At 46.4% G+C, this 19,792-nt stretch overlaps 1 long non-coding RNA gene across 1 annotated transcript in view; it reads left to right on the top strand.

The window, feature by feature from the left end:
* The first annotated feature begins 8,819 nt into the window (after nucleotides 1–8,819).
* LOC134943655 (uncharacterized) overlaps nucleotides 8,820–19,792 on the top strand; it is a 67,519-nt gene continuing 56,546 nt past the window's right edge. The window contains exon 1 of the long non-coding RNA XR_010181666.1: nucleotides 8,820–9,061. This is a non-coding gene — a long non-coding RNA (uncharacterized LOC134943655). The remainder of the gene's footprint in view (nucleotides 9,062–19,792) is intronic.

The following is a 19,792-nucleotide window of genomic DNA, read 5'->3' as shown; positions in this document are numbered from 1 at the left end:
CCATAATTGTATATACCACCTAACCGTGGTTTTTTTTTCTTTCTTTATACATACATACTAGTTACGAGTATACTATCTCTTTATCAACCAGTCTATATATTAGCAGCAGACACAGTACAGTGCGGTAGTTCACGGCTGTGGCTACCTCAGTGTCGGCACTCGGCAGCCCGTCCATAATTGTATATACCACCTAACCGTGGTTTTTTTTTCTTTCTTTATACATACATACTAGTTACGAGTATACTATCTCTTTATCAACCAGTCTATATATTAGCAGCAGACACAGTACAGTGCGGTAGTTCACGGCTGTGGCTACCTCAGTGTCGGCACTCGGCAGCCCGTCCATAATTGTATATACCACCTAACCGTGGTTTTTTTTTCTTTCTTTATACATACATACTAGTTACGAGTATACTATCTCTTTATCAACCAGTCTATATATTAGCAGCAGACACAGTACAGTGCGGTAGTTCACGGCTGTGGCTACCTCTGTGTCGGCACTCGGCAGCCCGTCCATAATTGTATATACCACCTAACCGTGGTTTTTTTTTCTTTCTTTATACATACATACTAGTTACGAGTATACTATCTCTTTATCAACCAGTCTATATATTAGCAGCAGACACAGTACAGTGCGGTAGTTCACGGCTGTGGCTACCTCTGTGTCGGCACTCGGCAGCCCGTCCATAATTGTATACTAGTATCCAATCCATCCATCTCCATTGTTTACCTGAGGTGCCTTTTAGTTGTGCCTATTAAAATATGGAGAACAAAAATGTTGAGGTTCCAAAATTAGGGAAAGATCAAGATCCACTTCCACCTCGTGCTGAAGCTGCTGCCACTAGTCATGGCCGAGACGATGAAATGCCAGCAACGTCGTCTGCCAAGGCCGATGCCCAATGGCATAGTACAGAGCATGTCAAAACCAAAACACCAAATATCAGTAAAAAAAGGACTCCAAAACCTAAAATAAAATTGTCGGAGGAGAAGCGTAAACTTGCCAATATGCCATTTACCACACGGAGTGGCAAGGAACGGCTGAGGCCCTGGCCTATGTTCATGGCTAGTGGTTCAGCTTCACATGAGGATGGAAGCACTCAGCCTCTCGCTAGAAAACTGAAAAGACTCAAGCTGGCAAAAGCACCGCAAAGAACTGTGCGTTCTTTGAAATCCCAAATCCACAAGGAGAGTCCAATTGTGTCGGTTGCGATGCCTGACCTTCCCAACACTGGACGTGAAGAGCATGCGCCTTCCACCATTTGCACGCCCCCTGCAAGTGCTGGAAGGAGCACCCGCAGTCCAGTTCCTGATAGTCAGATTGAAGATGTCAGTGTTGAAGTACACCAGGATGAGGAGGATATGGGTGTTGCTGGCGCTGGGGAGGAAATTGACCAGGAGGATTCTGATGGTGAGGTGGTTTGTTTAAGTCAGGCACCCGGGGAGACACCTGTTGTCCGTGGGAGGAATATGGCCGTTGACATGCCAGGTGAAAATACCAAAAAAATCAGCTCTTCGGTGTGGAGGTATTTCACCAGAAATGCGGACAACAGGTGTCAAGCCGTGTGTTCCCTTTGTCAAGCTGTAATAAGTAGGGGTAAGGACGTTAACCACCTCGGAACATCCTCCCTTATACGTCACCTGCAGCGCATTCATAATAAGTCAGTGACAAGTTCAAAAACTTTGGGTGACAGCGGAAGCAGTCCACTGACCAGTAAATCCCTTCCTCTTGTAACCAAGCTCACGCAAACCACCCCACCAACTCCCTCAGTGTCAATTTCCTCCTTCCCCAGGAATGCCAATAGTCCTGCAGGCCATGTCACTGGCAAGTCTGACGAGTCCTCTCCTGCCTGGGATTCCTCCGATGCATCCTTGCGTGTAACGCCTACTGCTGCTGGCGCTGCTGTTGTTGCCGCTGGGAGTCGATGGTCATCCCAGAGGGGAAGTCGTAAGCCCACTTGTACTACTTCCAGTAAGCAATTGACTGTTCAACAGTCCTTTGCGAGGAAGATGAAATATCACAGCAGTCATCCTACTGCAAAGCAGATAACTGAGTCCTTGACAACTATGTTGGTGTTAGACGTGCGTCCGGTATCCGCCGTTAGTTCACAGGGAACTAGACAATTTATTGAGGCAGTGTGCCCCCGTTACCAAATACCATCTAGGTTCCACTTCTCTAGGCAGGCGATACCGAGAATGTACACGGACGTCAGAAAAAGACTCACCAGTCTCCTAAAAAATGCAGTTGTACCCAATGTCCACTTAACCACGGACATGTGGACAAGTGGAGCAGGGCAGGGTCAGGACTATATGACTGTGACAGCCCACTGGGTAGATGTATGGACTCCCGCCGCAAGAACAGCAGCGGCGGCACCAGTAGCAGCATCTCGCAAACGCCAACTCTTTCCTAGGCAGGCTACGCTTTGTATCACCGCTTTCCAGAATACGCACACAGCTGAAAACCTCTTACGGCAACTGAGGAAGATCATCGCGGAATGGCTTACCCCAATTGGACTCTCCTGTGGATTTGTGGCATCGGACAACGCCAGCAATATTGTGTGTGCATTAAATATGGGCAAATTCCAGCACGTCCCATGTTTTGCACATACCTTGAATTTGGTGGTGCAGAATTTTTTAAAAAACGACAGGGGCGTGCAAGAGATGCTGTCGGTGGCCAGAAAAATTGCGGGACACTTTCGGCGTACAGGCACCACGTACAGAAGACTGGAGCACCACCAAAAACTACTGAACCTGCCCTGCCATCATCTGAAGCAAGAAGTGGTAACGAGGTGGAATTCAACCCTCTATATGCTTCAGAGGTTGGAGGAGCAGCAAAAGGCCATTCAAGCCTATACAATTGAGCACGATATAGGAGATGGAATGCACCTGTCTCAAGTGCAATGGAGAATGATTTCAACGTTGTGCAAGGTTCTGATGCCCTTTGAACTTGCCACACGTGAAGTCAGTTCAGACACTGCCAGCCTGAGTCAGGTCATTCCCCTCATCAGGCTTTTGCAGAAGAAGCTGGAGGCATTGAAGAAGGAGCTAAAAGGGAGCGATTCCGCTAGGCATGTGGGACTTGTGGATGCAGCCCTTAATTCGCTTAACAAGGATTCACGGGTGGTCAATCTGTTGAAATCAGAGCACTACATTTTGGCCACCGTGCTCGATCCTAGATTTAAAGCCTACCTTGGATCTCTCTTTCCGGCAGACACAGGTCTGCTGGGGTTGAAAGACCTGCTGGTGACAAAATTGTCAAGTCAAGCGGAACGCGACCTGTCAACATCTCCTCCTTCACATTCTCCCGCAACTGGGGGTGCGAGGAAAAGGCTCAGAATTCCGAGCCCACCCGCTGGCGGTGATGCAGGGCAGTCTGGAGCGACTGCTGATGCTGACATCTGGTCCGGACTGAAGGACCTGACAACGATTACGGACATGTCGTCTACTGTCACTGCATATGATTCTCTCAACATTGATAGAATGGTGGAGGATTATATGAGTGACCGCATCCAAGTAGGCACGTCACACAGTCCGTACTTATACTGGCAGGAAAAAGAGGCAATTTGGAGGCCCTTGCACAAACTGGCTTTATTCTACCTAAGTTGCCCTCCCACAAGTGTGTACTCCGAAAGAGTGTTTAGTGCCGCCGCTCACCTTGTCAGCAATCGGCGTACGAGGTTACATCCAGAAAATGTGGAGAAGATGATGTTCATTAAAATGAATTATAATCAATTCCTCCGCGGAGACATTGACCAGCAGCAATTGCCTCCACAAAGTACACAGGGAGCTGAGATGGTGGATTCCAGTGGGGACGAATTGATAATCTGTGAGGAGGGGGATGTACACGGTGATATATCGGAGGGTGAAGATGAGGTGGACATCTTGCCTCTGTAGAGCCAGTTTGTGCAAGGAGAGATTAATTGCTTCTTTTTTGGGGGGGGTCCAAACCAACCCGTCATATCAGTCACAGTCGTGTGGCAGACCCTGTCACTGAAATGATGGGTTGGTTAAAGTGTGCATGTCCTGTTTTGTTTATACAACATAAGGGTGGGTGGGAGGGCCCAAGGACAATTCCATCTTGCACCTCTTTTTTCTTTTCTTTTTCTTTGCATCATGTGCTGATTGGGGAGGGTTTTTTGGAAGGGACATCCTGCGTGACACTGCAGTGCCACTCCTAGATGGGCCCGGTGTTTGTGTCGGCCACTAGGGTCGCTAATCTTACTCACACAGTCAGCTACCTCATTGCGCCTCTTTTTTTCTTTGCGTCATGTGCTGTTTGGGGAGGGTTTTTTGGAAGGGACATCCTGCGTGACACTGCAGTGCCACTCCTAGATGGGCCCGGTGTTTGTGTCGGCCACTAGGGTCGCTAATCTTACTCACACAGTCAGCTACCTCATTGCGCCTCTTTTTTTCTTTGCGTCATGTGCTGTTTGGGGAGGGTTTTTTGGAAGGGACATCCTGCGTGACACTGCAGTGCCACTCCTAGATGGGCCCAGTGTTTGTGTCGGCCACTAGGGTCGCTAATCTTACTCACACAGCTACCTCATTGCGCCTCTTTTTTTCTTTGCGTCATGTGCTGTTTGGGGAGGGTTTTTTGGAAGGGACATCCTGCGTGACACTGCAGTGCCACTCCTAGATGTGCCCGGTGTTTGTGTCGGCCACTAGGGTCGCTAATCTTACTCACACAGCTACCTCATTGCGCCTCTTTTTTTCTTTGCGTCATGTGCTGTTTGGGGAGGGTTTTTTGGAAGGGCCATCCTGCGTGACACTGCAGTGCCACTCCTAGATGGGCCCGGTGTTTGTGTCGGCCACTAGGGTCGCTAATCTTACTCACACAGCTACCTCATTGCGCCTCTTTTTTTCTTTGCGTCATGTGCTGTTTGGGGAGGGTTTTTTGGAAGGGCCATCCTGCGTGACACTGCAGTGCCACTCCTAGATGGGCCCGGTGTTTGTGTCGGCCACTAGGGTCGCTAATCTTACTCACACAGCTACCTCATTGCGCCTCTTTTTTTCTTTGCGTCATGTGCTGTTTGGGGAGGGTTTTTTGGAAGGGACATCCTGCGTGACACTGCAGTGCCACTCCTAGATGGGCCCGGTGTTTGTGTCGGCCACTAGGGTCGCTTATCTAACTCACACAGCGACCTCGGTGCAAATTTTAGGACTAAAAATAATATTGTGAGGTGTGAGGTATTCAGAATAGACTGAAAATGAGTGTAAATTATGGTTTTTGAGGTTAATAATACTTTGGGATCAAAATGACCCCCAAATTCTATGATTTAAGCTGTTTTTTAGTGTTTTTTGAAAAAAACACCCGAATCCAAAACACACCCGAATCCGACAAAAAAAATTCGGTGAGGTTTTGCCAAAACGCGTTCGAACCCAAAACACGGCCGCGGAACCGAACCCAAAACCAAAACACAAAACCCGAAAAATTTCAGGCGCTCATCTCTACTCGTAACTAGTATGTATGTATAAAGAAAGAAAAAAAAACCACGGTTAGGTGGTATATACAATTATGGACGGGCTGCCGAGTGCCGACACAGAGGTAGCCACAGCCGTGAACTACCGCACTGTACTGTGTCTGCTGCTAATATATAGACTGTTGATAAAGAGATAGTATACTCGTAACTAGTATGTATGTATAAAGAAAGAAAAAAAAACCACGGTTAGGTGGTATATACAATTATGGACGGGCTGCCGAGTGCCGACACAGAGGTAGCCACAGCCGTGAACTACCGCACTGTACTGTGTCTGCTGCTAATATATAGACTGGTTGATAAAGAGATAGTATACTCGTAACTAGTATGTATGTATAAAGAAAGAAAAAAAAACCACGGTTAGGTGGTATATACAATTATGGACGGGCTGCCGAGTGCCGACACAGAGGTAGCCACAGCCGTGAACTACCGCACTGTACTGTGTCTGCTGCTAATATATAGACTGGTTGATAAAGAGATAGTATACCTCGTAACTAGTATGTATGTATAAAGAAAGAAAAAAAAACCACGGTTAGGTGGTATATACAATTATGGACGGGCTGCCGAGTGCCGACACAGAGGTAGCCACAGCCGTGAACTACCACACTGTACTGTGTCTGCTGCTAATATAGACTGGTTGATAAAGAGATAGTATACTACTAATATTATATATACTGGTGGTCAGGTCACTGGTCACTAGTCACACTGGCAGTGGCACTCCTGCAGCAAAAGTGTGCACTGTTTAATTTTAATATAATATTATGTACTCCTGGCTCCTGCTATAACCTATAACTGGCACTGCAGTAGTGCTCCCCAGTCTCCCCCACAATTATAAGCTGTGTGAGCTGAGCAGTCAGACAGATATATAATATATATAGATGATGCAGCACACTGGCCTGAGCCTGAGCAGTGCACACAGATATGGTATGTGACTGACTGAGTCACTGTGTGTATCGCTTTTTTCAGGCAGAGAACGGATATATTAAATAAACTGCACTGTGTGTCTGGTGGTCACTCACTATATAATATATTATGTACTCCTGGCTCCTGCTATAACCTATAACTGGCACTGCAGTAGTGCTCCCCAGTCTCCCCCACAATTATAAGCTGTGTGAGCTGAGCAGTCAGACAGATATATATAATATTATATATAGATAATAGATGATGCAGCACACTGGCCTGAGCCTGAGCAGTGCACACAGATATGGTATGTGACTGAGTCACTGTGTGCTGTGTATCGCTTTTTTCAGGCAGAGAACGGATTATAAATAAAACTGGTGGTCACTATCAGCAAAACTCTGCACTGTACTGAGTACTCCTAATGCTCCCCAAAATTAGTAAATCAAGTGTCTCTCTAATCTATTCTAAACGGAGAGGACGCCAGCCACGTCCTCTCCCTATCAATCTCAATGCACGTGTGAAAATGGCGGCGACGCGCGGCTCCTTATATAGAATCCGAGTCTCGCGATAGAATCCGAGCCTCGCGAGAATCCGACAGCGTCATGATGACGTTCGGGCGCGCTCGGGTTAACCGAGCAAGGCGGGAAGATCCGAGTCGCTCGGACCCGTGAAAAAAAACATGAAGTTCTGGCGGGTTCGGATTCAGAGAAACCGAACCCGCTCATCTCTACTTCTAACAGCTAATTTCTCATTTTTCCAGACCAATACCAAGACTTATCAAGCCTTGGAGAGCCTAGTAGCTGAGTGGCTGGTACGTTATCACGGTGCTATTCATCACTCTCCAAAGCTTGATAAATGGGCCCCCATGTATGAAATAGAGATGCCACTGCCTTACCACAGCGTGCGCCCACAGAATAAATGACAATTTAGTGCAATACAATCTAAACAATAACCGCAGCCTGTATCCTGAGAATGATTTGCGTATTATATTGTAACACAACATAAAATACAAAACCGAGTGTAAAAGCCTGCATTTAAACTGAAAATACAAAAAGGTAGTATAAGTAGAATCCATTATAGCAAGGCAAAACCCATCAGGTTATACTTTAGTTATAAACAAACAAGGGCCAAAAGGCAACAAGGAAATGAGACTTAAAGTCCACTAGAGTGAATGAGGTAACATGTCTGTAAAATCACAGTGCTGTTGAGATGCATTAAAACAAACAGAGAACTCTAATAGGGAGTTGGCGGAAGGCATAACTATTTTAAATTGGTAAATTTAATCTATTAGCAATATATAAGGTATAGGTGTCTGAGGCAACAAAGTAGTTATTCAAAATCGATTTCATTGATTCAAAAAGGTGTTGGAAGCACTCCTTAGAGATTCTTCCTGGTACATGCCGACATGATAGCAGCACACTGTCAATCAAGACTTTTTGGCTGCACATTTCTACTGGGAATCTACCATTGTACTATGCCCGAATGTGCTCTATTGGATTAAGCTCTACTTATCGTAGAGGCCATAGGAGTACACTGAACTCTTTGTCACGTTTCTGGAAGCAGCTTCAGGTGACATGTGTTATGTGACAGGCAGGGCCGAATTAACAATGGGGCAGGTGGAGCTGCAGCTCCAGGCCCCCACATCAAAATAGGCCCACAGCATCTGCTTTGCTGCTGCAGCCAGTAATTTAATTTCCCCGCTAATGTAGCTTGCCAGTGACAGTCTGAAGCACCGCCCCTATCGCTGGTAGTACAGTGACTCATACTGCCGGCTGAATGGCTCCAAATGCCAGCAGGTAGCCGTGCTTCTGGAAGCCGCTTGTCGCTTGAGCAGGAGATAAAGGAACTCAGCACGGGGCGGGGCTACCAGGGCCCCAGGGGCCAGAGCTATGTGGGGACTCAGGCTGCCTGCTGCTCACATGGCTGGAAGAGAGGAGATGCTGCTGCATAGTGCACATCCAGAGCCGGCCCAGCCAGTGAGACTGCACTCTGCTGTAGGTAAAGAGTGAGTGGAGTGGAGGGTATGTGTGTGTGTGTGTGTGTGTGTGTGTGTGTGTGTGTGTGTGTGTGTGTGACTTTTGTATCTATTTGTGTGAGCCTCTTTGTGTGTGTGTGTGTGTGTGTGGCTTCCATGTTAACTTCTACATGTGTGTGTGTGTTTTGCATGTGATTGTGATATCCGAGCAAATGGCCCTCTGTATAGATATATGGGTATCACACTTGTTTGAAAAAGTGAGCTTATATGTGCTGTCTCATGCCCCAATAATATGTATGTGTATGGGTAATTATTTATGATAATATAATGTCAGGCAAAGTTGTTTTAATCTATAATGAAGATAATTCCCAGCATTCCTGGCAGTTGCTCATGATGTCAGGAGCAGGTCACATGAGTGCTGTCAGGTGGTACAGGAAGGGACAGTTTGTGGCAGTTGGGGGAGCCCTGAGGTAACTGTGGGGAGGACATATTGTGCTGCTGAGAGACTGCTGGGAGAGCTCTGAAGGGACGGAGAAAGAGCACGGGAGATGCTGCGCTGACGGGGACGCTCTACTCAGTGTAGTCAGCCTCAGACAGCATCAGAACTGGGTTCAGGACGGTACCTGCTTTAATCGACGAGCTCCGGTGATCGAGCGGAGCTGGTTCGGTCTTCCAGAGAACTCCCATGTCAGTGATGAGGGAGGCGGCCTAGGTCAGTGACAATGGAGGCAGAGGGTGGACTTTCCTACCCTTGGTAAAGCCTGAGTGACAGGGTTGGAGACGCCTCTGGGGCGCATCATCCCTATCTCCCACATTAAGCAGTGCAGTGGGGTGAATATGGAGGAGGGACCAGAGAGCCCTAATAAGGTATCCTGATTGCATGTCTGTAACAGCCCCATCAGGATAGTTGCAGTAACTGATTTAATTGCTGCCAACATACATCAGTGATAGCCTCACACAGAATTATATGTAGAGGCAGAACTCTGGGAGGCAACGGAGTCATCTGCCGCCGGGCTCCTGCTCTGAAGGGGGGCACCTCTCCTCCCATTCTGTGACACCAGTGAATTAAGTAAATTGATAGCTGTCGCTGTCTTTTCAGTGGCCGACTTCCTCACTAGTCCCTGCACCTTACAAATCCCACCCTCTTTATTATACTGAATATACACATTTTACAAGTATCACACCCAGGATTAGAAACCACAACCTATTACACTGGAAGCAGACACCTTACTGATGAAGCTGTTTGCTCCTGTATAGGAAATATGAGAATTGTAACTATATGAAGATACTTCTCTGACAATTACACGTAACTTCAAATAGTTAGAATTCTCATGCTTCCTGTACAGGAGCAAATAACTCCATCAGTAAAGTGTCTGCTGTCAGTGAAGCAGGTCATGGGTTCTAATCCTGGGTAGAGATGAGCGCCAGAAATTTTTCGGGTTTTGTGTTTTGGTTTTGGGTTCGGTTCCGCGGCCGTGTTTTGGGTTCGACCGCGTTTTGGCAAAACCTCACCGAATTTTTTTTGTCGGATTCGGGTGTGTTTTGGATTCGGGTGTTTTTTTTCAAAAAACACTAAAAAACAGCTTAAATCATAGAATTTGGGGGTCATTTTGATCCCAAAGTATTATTAACCTCAAAAACCATAATTTACACTCATTTTCAGTCTATTCTGAATACCTCACACCTCACAATATTATTTTTAGTCCTAAAATTTGCACATAGGTCGCTGGATGACTAAGCTAAGCGACCCTAGTGGCCGACACAAACACCGGGCCCATCTAGGAGTGTCACTGCAGTGTCACGCAGGATGTCCCTTCCAAAAAACCCTCCCCAAACAGCACATGACGCAAAGAAAAAAAGAGGCGCAATGAGGTAGCTGTGTGAGTAAGATAAGCGACCCTAGTGGCCGACACAAACACCGGGCCCATCTAGGAGTGTCACTGCAGTGTCACGCAGGATGTCCCTTCCAAAAAACCCTCCCCAAACAGCACATGACGCAAAGAAAAAAAGAGGCGCAATGAGGTAGCTGTGTGAGTAAGATAAGCGACCCTAGTGGCCGACACAAACACCGGGCCCATCTAGGAGTGTCACTGCAGTGTCACGCAGGATGTCCCTTCCAAAAAACCCTCCCCAAACAGCACATGACGCAAAGAAAAAAAGAGGCGCAATGAGGTAGCTGTGTGAGTAAGATAAGCGACCCTAGTGGCCGACACAAACACCGGGCCCATCTAGGAGTGGCACTGCAGTGTCACGCAGGATGTCCCTTCCAAAAAACCCTCCCCAAACAGCACATGACGCAAAGAAAAAAAGAGGCGCAATGAGGTAGCTGTGTGAGTAAGATAAGCGACCCTAGTGGCCGACACAAACACCGGGCCCATCTAGGAGTGGCACTGCAGTGTCACGCAGGATGTCCCTTCCAAAAAACCCTCCCCAAACAGCACATGACGCAAAGAAAAAAAGAGGCGCAATGAGGTAGCTGTGTGAGTAAGATAAGCGACCCTAGTGGCCGACACAAACACCGGGCCCATCTAGGAGTGGCACTGCAGTGTCACGCAGGATGTCCCTTCCAAAAAACCCTCCCCAAACAGCACATGATGCAAAGAAAAAAAGAGGCGCAATGAGGTAGCTGTGTGAGTAAGATAAGCGACCCTAGTGGCCGACACAAACACCGGGCCCATCTAGGAGTGGCACTGCAGTGTCACGCAGGATGTCCCTTCCAAAAAACCCTCCCCAAACAGCACATGACGCAAAGAAAAAAAGAGGCGCAATGAGGTAGCTGTGTGAGTAAGATAAGCGACCCTAGTGGCCGACACAAACACCGGGCCCATCTAGGAGTGGCACTGCAGTGTCACGCAGGATGTCCCTTCCAAAAAACCCTCCCCAAACAGCACATGACGCAAAGAAAAAAAAGAGGCGCAATGAGGTAGCTGTGTAAGATAAGCGACCCTAGTGGCCGACACAAACACCGGGCCCATCTAGGAGTGGCACTGCAGTGTCACGCAGGATGTCCCTTCCAAAAAACCCTCCCCAAACAGCACATGACGCAAATAAAAATTAAAGAAAAAAGAGGTGCAAGATGGAATTGTCCTTGGGCCCTCCCACCCACCCTTATGTTGTATAAACAGGACATGCACACTTTAACCAACCCATCATTTCAGTGACAGGGTCTGCCACACGACTGTGACTGAAATGACGGGTTGGTTTGGACCCCCACCAAAAAAGAAGCAATTAATCTCTCCTTGCACAAACTGGCTCTACAGAGGCAAGATGTCCACCTAATCATCATCCTCCGATATATCACTGTGTACATCCCCCTCCTCACAGATTATCAATTCGTCCCCACTGGAATCCACCATCTCAGCTCCCTGTGTACTTTGTGGAGGCAATTGCTGCTGGTCAATGTCTCCACGGAGGAATTGATTATAATTCATTTTAATGAACATCATCTTCTCCACATTTTCTGGATGTAACCTCGTACGCCGATTGCTGACAAGGTGAGCGGCGGCACTAAACACTCTTTCGGAGTACACACTTGTGGGAGGGCAACTTAGGTAGAATAAAGCCAGTTTGTGCAAGGGCCTCCAAATTGCCTCTTTTTCCTGCCAGTATAAGTACGGACTGTGTGACGTGCCTACTTGGATGCGGTCACTCATATAATCCTCCACCATTCTTTCAATGTTGAGAGAATCATATGCAGTGACAGTAGACGACATGTCCGTAATCGTTGTCAGGTCCTTCAGTCCGGACCAGATGTCAGCATCAGCAGTCGCTCCAGACTGCCCTGCATCACCGCCAGCGGGTGGGCTCGGAATTCTGAGCCTTTTCCTCGCACCCCCAGTTGCAGGAGAATGTGAAGGAGGAGATGTTGACAGGTCGCGTTCCGCTTGACTTGACAATTTTCTCACCAGCAGGTCTTTCAACCCCAGCAGACTTGTGTCTGCCGGAAAGAGAGATCCAAGGTAGGCTTTAAATCTAGGATCGAGCACGGTGGCCAAAATGTAGTGCTCTGATTTCAACAGATTGACCACCCGTGAATCCTTGTTAAGCGAATTAAGGGCTCCATCCACAAGTCCCACATGCCTAGCGGAATCGCTCCGTGTTAGCTCCTCCTTCAATGTCTCCAGCTTCTTCTGCAAAAGCCTGATGAGGGGAATGACCTGACTCAGGCTGGCAGTGTCTGAACTGACTTCACGTGTGGCAAGTTCAAAGGGCATCAGAACCTTGCACAACGTTGAAATCATTCTCCACTGCGCTTGAGACAGGTGCATTCCACCTCCTATATCGTGCTCAATTGTATAGGCTTGAATGGCCTATTGCTGCTTCTCCAACCTCTGAAGCATATAGAGGGTTGAATTCCACCTCGTTACCACTTCTTGCTTCAGATGATGGCAGGGCAGGTTCAGTAGTTTTTGGTGGTGCTCCAGTCTTCTGTACGTGGTGCCTGTACGCCGAAAGTGTCCCGCAATTCTTCTGGCCACCGACAGCATCTCTTGCACGCCCCTGTCGTTTTTTAAATAATTCTGCACCACCAAATTCAAGGTATGTGCAAAACATGGGACGTGCTGGAATTTGCCCATATTTAATGCACACACAATATTGCTGGCGTTGTCCGATGCCACAAATCCACAGGAGAGTCCAATTGGGGTAAGCCATTCCGCGATGATCTTCCTCAGTTGCCGTAAGAGGTTTTCAGCTGTGTGCGTATTCTGGAAACCGGTGATACAAAGCGTAGCCTGCCTAGGAAAGAGTTGGCGTTTGCGAGATGCTGCTACTGGTGCCGCCGCTGCTGTTCTTGCGGCGGGAGTCCATACATCTACCCAGTGGGCTGTAACAGTCATATAGTCCTGACCCTGCCCTGCTCCACTTGTCCACATGTCCGTGGTTAAGTGGACATTGGGTACAGCTGCATTTTTTAGGACACTGGTGACTCTTTTTCTGAGGTCTGTGTACATTTTTGGTATCGCCTGCCTAGAGAAATGGAACCTAGATGGTATTTGGTACCGGGGACACAGTACCTCCAACAAGTCTCTAGTTGGCTCTGCAGTAATGATGGATACCGGAACCACGTTTCTCACCACCCAGGATGCCAAGGCCTCAGTTATCCGCTTTGCAGTAGGATGACTGCTGTGATATTTCATCTTCCTCGCAAAGGACTGTTGGACAGTCAATTGCTTGGTGGAAGTAGTAAAAGTGGTCTTACGACTTCCCCTCTGGGATGACCATCGACTCCCAGCAGCAACTACAGCAGCGCCAGCAGCAGTAGGCGTTACACGCAAGGATGCATCGGAGGAATCCCAGGCAGGAGAGGAATCGTCAGAATTGCCAGTGACATGGCCTGCAGGACTATTGGCATTCCTGGGGAAGGAGGAAATTGACACTGAGGGAGTTGGTGGGGTGGTTTGCGTGAGCTTGGTTACAAGAGGAAGGGATTTACTGGTCAGTGGACTGCTTCCGCTGTCACCCAAAGTTTTTGAACTTGTCACTGACTTATTATGAATGCGCTGCAGGTGACGTATAAGGGAGGATGTTCCGAGGTGGTTAACGTCTGTACCCCTACTTATTACAGCTTGACAAAGGCAACACACGGCTTGACACCTGTTGTCCGCATTTCTGTTGAAATACTTCCACACCGAAGAGCTGATTTTTTTGGTATTTTCACCAGGCATGTCAGTGGCCATATTCCTCCCACGGACAACAGGTGTCTCCCCGGGTGCCTGACTTAAACAAACCACCTCACCATCAGAATCCTCCTTGTCAATTTCCTCCCCAGCGCCAGCAACACCCATATCCTCCTCATCCTGGTGTACTTCAACACTGACATCGTCAATCTGACTATCAGGAACTGGACTGCGGGTGCTCCTTCCAGCACTTGCAGGGGGCGTGCAAATGGTGGAAGGCACATGCTCTTCACGTCCAGTGTTGGGAAGGTCAGGCATCGCAACCGACACAATTGGACTCTCCTTGTGGATTTGGGATTTCGAAGAACGCACAGTTCTTTGCGGTGCTTTTGCCAGCTTGAGTCTTTTCAGTTTTCTAGCGAGAGGCTGAGTGCTTCCATCCTCATGTGAAGCTGAACCACTAGCCATGAACATAGGCCAGGGCCTCAGCCGTTCCTTGCCACTCCGTGTGGTAAATGGCATATTGGCAAGTTTACGCTTCTCCTCCGACAATTTTATTTTAGGTTTTGGAGTCCTTTTTTTACTGATATTTGGTGTTTTGGATTTGACATGCTCTGTACTATGACATTGGGCATCGGCCTTGGCAGACGACGTTGCTGGCATTTCATCGTCTCGGCCATGACTAGTGGCAGCAGCTTCAGCACGAGGTGGAAGTGGATCTTGATCTTTCCCTAATTTTGGAACCTCAACATTTTTGTTCTCCATATTTTAATAGGCACAACTAAAAGGCACCTCAGGTAAACAATGGAGATGGATGGATACTAGTATACAATTATGGATGGACTGCCGAGTGCCGACACAGAGGTAGCTACAGCCGTGGACTAACGTACTGTGTCTGCTGCTAATATAGACTGGATGATTGATAATGAGATGAAATCAATATATATATGTATGTATATATAATATCACTAGTACTGCAGCCGGACAGGTAGATAATATATTTATTAGGTAATGATGACTGATGACGGACCTGCTGGACACTGTCAGCTCAGCAGCACCGCAGACTGCTACAGTAAGCTACTATACTATAGTAGTATGTACAAAGAAGAAAGAAAAAAAAAAACCACGGGTAGGTGGTATACAATTATGGATGGACTGCTGAGTGCCGACACAGAGGTAGCTACAGCCGTGGACTAACGTACTGTGTCTGCTGCTAATATAGACTGGATGATTGATAATGAGATGAAATCAATATATATATATGTATGTATATATAATATCACTAGTACTGCAGCCGGACAGGTAGATAATATATTTATTAGGTAATGATGACTGATGACGGACCTGCTGGACACTGTCAGCTCAGCAGCACCGCAGACTGCTACAGTAAGCTACTATACTCTATAGTAGTATGTACAAAGAAGAAAGAAAAAAAAAAAACCACGGGTAGGTGGTATACAATTATGGATGGACTGCCGAGTGCCGACACAGAGGTAGCTACAGCCGTGGACTAACGTACTGTGTCTGCTGCTAATATAGAGTCTAGACTGGATGATAAATTATTGATAATGAGATGAAATCAATATAATATCACTAGTACTGCAGCCGGACACGTACTATATATATTTATTATGTAATGACTGATGACGGACCTGCTGGACACTGTCAGGTCAGCACAGCACCGCAGACTGCTACAGTAAGCTACTATAGTAGTATGTATAAAGAAGAATGAAAAAAAAAAAAAAACCACGGGTAGGTGGTATACAATATTATATATATATATATATATATATATTATATACAATTATATATATATATATATATATATATATATATATATATATATATATATATTAAACTGGTGGTGATTGATTATTAAACTGGTGGTCACTTCAGGACAGGTCACGTTGCAACTTGCAACTAGTACTCCGAGGCCTAAGCAGACAATCACAAAATATATTATTATACTGGTGGTCAGTGTGGTCACAACAATGGCAGTGTGGCACTGACTGGCAGCAAAAGTGTGCACTGTACGTTATATGTACTCCTGAGTCCTGCTCTCAGACTCTAACTGCTCCCCACTGTCAGTGTCTCCCCCACAAGTCAGATAATACACTTACAGTCACGCTATCTAATCTATAAATATCACTTCAGCAAGTAGTATAGTAGTATACAGTAGTACTCCTCCTAATAATGCTCCCCGAAAATACTGTGTCTCTCTCTTCTCTAAACGGAGAGGACGCCAGCCACGTCCTCTCCCTATGACTCTCAATGCACGTGTGAAAATGGCGGCGACGCGCGGCTCCTTATATAGAATCCGAGTCTCGCGATAGAATCCGAGCCTCGCGAGAATCCGACAGCGTGATGATGACGTTTGGGCGCGCTCGGGTTAGCCGAGCAAGGCGGGAAGATCCGAGCCTGCTCGGACCCGTGTAAAAAACCCTGAAGTTCGGGCAGGTTCGGATTCAGAGGAACCGAACCCGCTCATCTCTAATCCTGGGTATGACTGCTAAGAAATGTGTGACTTAAAATAAAAGACAATTAAATGTATAAATACAGTATATACATTTTTTTCAGAACACTCCACACACACACACACACACACACACACATATATGTATATGTATATATATATATATATATATATATATATATATATATGCGCGCACATACATACATACATACATATATTTATCTTAATATAGGAAACAGGGGTGCACCAATATTTTTCTTGCCTCTGGGCAACTGTGACGAACTTACGCCACTGATTATATGTGAACTGACTTCTATATGCAGCTTCTCCTGTTAAACGCAGCTTAGTGAGCATTCTACACTAAAGCCCTGAGTTATACCCTGCATAATACAGAGACATTCAGCTAATAATTGAGGGCTGGATTGATGGAAGTAACTAATCTATTGATGCTCCAGAATCTTTCTCATAGGCAAACAGTAAGGAGAAGTTGACACTAGACTCTGAATTACTCACCACCTACCAGAGATGTAACTACATGTGTGCCAGGTGTGCCTGGCACAAAGCACAGTAGCCCTGAGGGCACAACTGCCCACATTCCAAGTCAGTGGCTTGTAACGAGTCAAATTGACTCATTACAAGCCGCCCGTGTGTGCCGGAGGAGGAGAGGACGAGGAGCAGATCCCTGGCAGTTGAGAAAATAAAGGTAGGAGGGAGAGCAGGGAGCTGCAGCAGCGCACTGTAATTGGTAGTGCAGTGTAATTGATAACGGTAGCTTTCACTCTTCTTCCACATAGGCTGGCCGCTGCCGCAGTGAATGCTGGGATGCGCTTCCCTCATCCCAGCATTCACAGCGGCAGCGGCCAGCCAATGCGGAAGGAGAGGGACAGCTGCATGTGGCACTGCTACCAATTACACTGCGCTGCTGCGCCTCCGGAGTCCCCCTCCCTCCTCCTCCTTCTTCCCTGCCTTCGGAGCTGCCAGAACTGAGGAGCCTGACTGCCTGAGCCCGCGGACAGATGGTAAGTATCAACTATTCTGTCTGTCTATCTATCCTGCCATAGTGTTTAAAAAGGGGGACGCTGGCTGCTGTAATGTGTAAAAAGGGGATGATGTCTGTCGTAATGTGTAATAAGAGGGACGCTGTCTGCCGTAATGTGTAAAAAAGGGGACGCTGTCTGCCGTAATGTGTAAAAAGGGGGACGCTGTCTGCCGTAATGTGTAAAAAAGGGGATGCTGTCTGCCGTAATGTGTAATAAGGGGGACGCTGTCTGCCATAATGTGTAAAAAGGGGACACCGTCTGCCGTAATGTGTAAAAAGGGGGACACTGCCTGCCGTAATGTGTAATAAGGGGGACGCTGTCTGCCGTAATGTGTAAAAAAGGGACGCTGTCTGCCGTAATGTGTAAAAAGAGGCTGCTGTCTGCCGAGATGCGTAAAAGGGGCTCTACCTGGTGTAGTGATGCTACTGTTTGGCATAATTTGAATAATGGAGACTACTGTGCACCGTAATATGAATTGGTATTATTTTGTGGCCACACCCCTTCCCCATGAAGCCACGCCCCTATATATTTTTTGCGTGCCTACAGTGCGCACTGCCCGTGTTTTACATGAGGGGGGCCGCCAATGCTGTTTCTTGCACGCAGCGCTAAAATGTCCAGTCAAGGCACTTCCACCTACTACGTGAATATTAGTTTTCTCGGGCAAGACGACTTTGGTAATAAATTTGCAGCAGCTAAGTTTGAGTTTACAAGGAAACAACAGCATTCACACATATTGGAAGGCACAGTGATTGATAGATACATGGTTCTGATATTCCACACTCTTTAAGGATTAAACAGGATTATAATACTACTGGATTATAAAATACCGTTATAAATCTGTCCTAATTCTCATCTTCCCTGAGGCATTTGCTGCATGTTTAGTGAGAGGCAGCAAGTGACACAAAACAGTGGAATCTAATCTCTCAGGACGTGATATTTGTCTTAGAGACATATCATATTTATCTAAGAGAGACTCAACAAATCTCACTGGTACCAGTAGGACAGGATTCTTTATATGTGTACCAACGAGGTAGAGAGTGAGATTAGAGTACTCAGACAGACTGCAATAGTAACGTTGTAGTGTGACTTTGAAAGGTGATATTGCTATTAGTCTAACTCAGTTTAATATTATCAGAGTGTTTATTGCATAGTGAACAGTGCATAGTGTGAATCTTAAAGAAATAGTGCTAACCAATTATACTTAGGTTAATTCGGTTAAAGTGAAGAAGAGACACAGCGACAACGTGTTCCAGTAAAATAAAATATGTTCTTTTTATTGTGTTGAATATACAAGTTGCACTGTATTTTAGTATTGTAATTTCATTTGAATATCTTGTGATTGTGAGTTCTTCTACTCATTGAGTCCTTAAGAAAGGGACAAAAGTTAATAAAATTCATTGTACCAGAAATTCCTCAGGCACGGTATCCGGGTGAAATTCTTCCTCTCCTCTCTGAAGATTGAAGCATTAAAGAAAGCTAGAAGGGAGAATAAGACAAGGTATAATTAAAAGTAAACAAGTACTTACCTGGGAAACGCATTTATATCTATTTTAACTTACTGCTTACCTGATTACTACATTGTTACATTTTGCGTCGCACGAACAGAATACGAACACAATGTCATCTGATGATCTAGCTGCAGGGGAATCATCAAACACTTGTCCAACCATGCCAGCATAAGTGCAATTATGTTGCCATATCATTTCGGGGCCCCATGACTCCCAACATACAGTGGAGATGTCAGAAGGTCTGAAGGGAATATCTTATTGGAATTTAAAAACAAAATGGAGTCTATGTTCTGCATGTACCCACTAACAGAGATACAGCAAGTGGAGATTCTGATAGGGCAGTTGAAAGGCATGACCTGAAGAGAGGTGACTTCATGGCCAGCAGATTAAAGGAAAACAGTAGGCCTCATCCTGAACCAACTAGCTATCATATTTGATACAAGAACATTAGCCGAAATTAAGGTGACCTTTTACACGAGAAAGCAGCAGCCAGGAGAGAAACTGCATGACTTTGCCCTCAGTCTACAGGAGGCACTTCAAGACCTACAAGCTGTCGATCCAACTGAGGTCAGACCAACAGCTGAGATATTGATTAACCAGTTTATAGAGTGGTCCCACACTGAGATCGTGAAGGCGCATTTACACCTACTTCAACTTCAGTCACCAAATAGCTCATTTTTGTGCTTCAAAGAAGCTGCAATTAAAGTGGCAGGAACATTACAAGAGCAAGAAATGTCCTGTCCTGAGAGGTTGGGGTACCAAGAAAAAAAATACCTTCCAAAAACTGCAAAGTGGGAAATCATG

Source organism: Pseudophryne corroboree, chromosome 7 (assembly GCF_028390025.1).
Source record: "Pseudophryne corroboree isolate aPseCor3 chromosome 7, aPseCor3.hap2, whole genome shotgun sequence".
In the NCBI taxonomy this organism is placed as follows: Eukaryota; Metazoa; Chordata; class Amphibia; order Anura; family Myobatrachidae; genus Pseudophryne; species Pseudophryne corroboree.
This window is presented reverse-complemented; position numbering and strand designations above follow the sequence as displayed.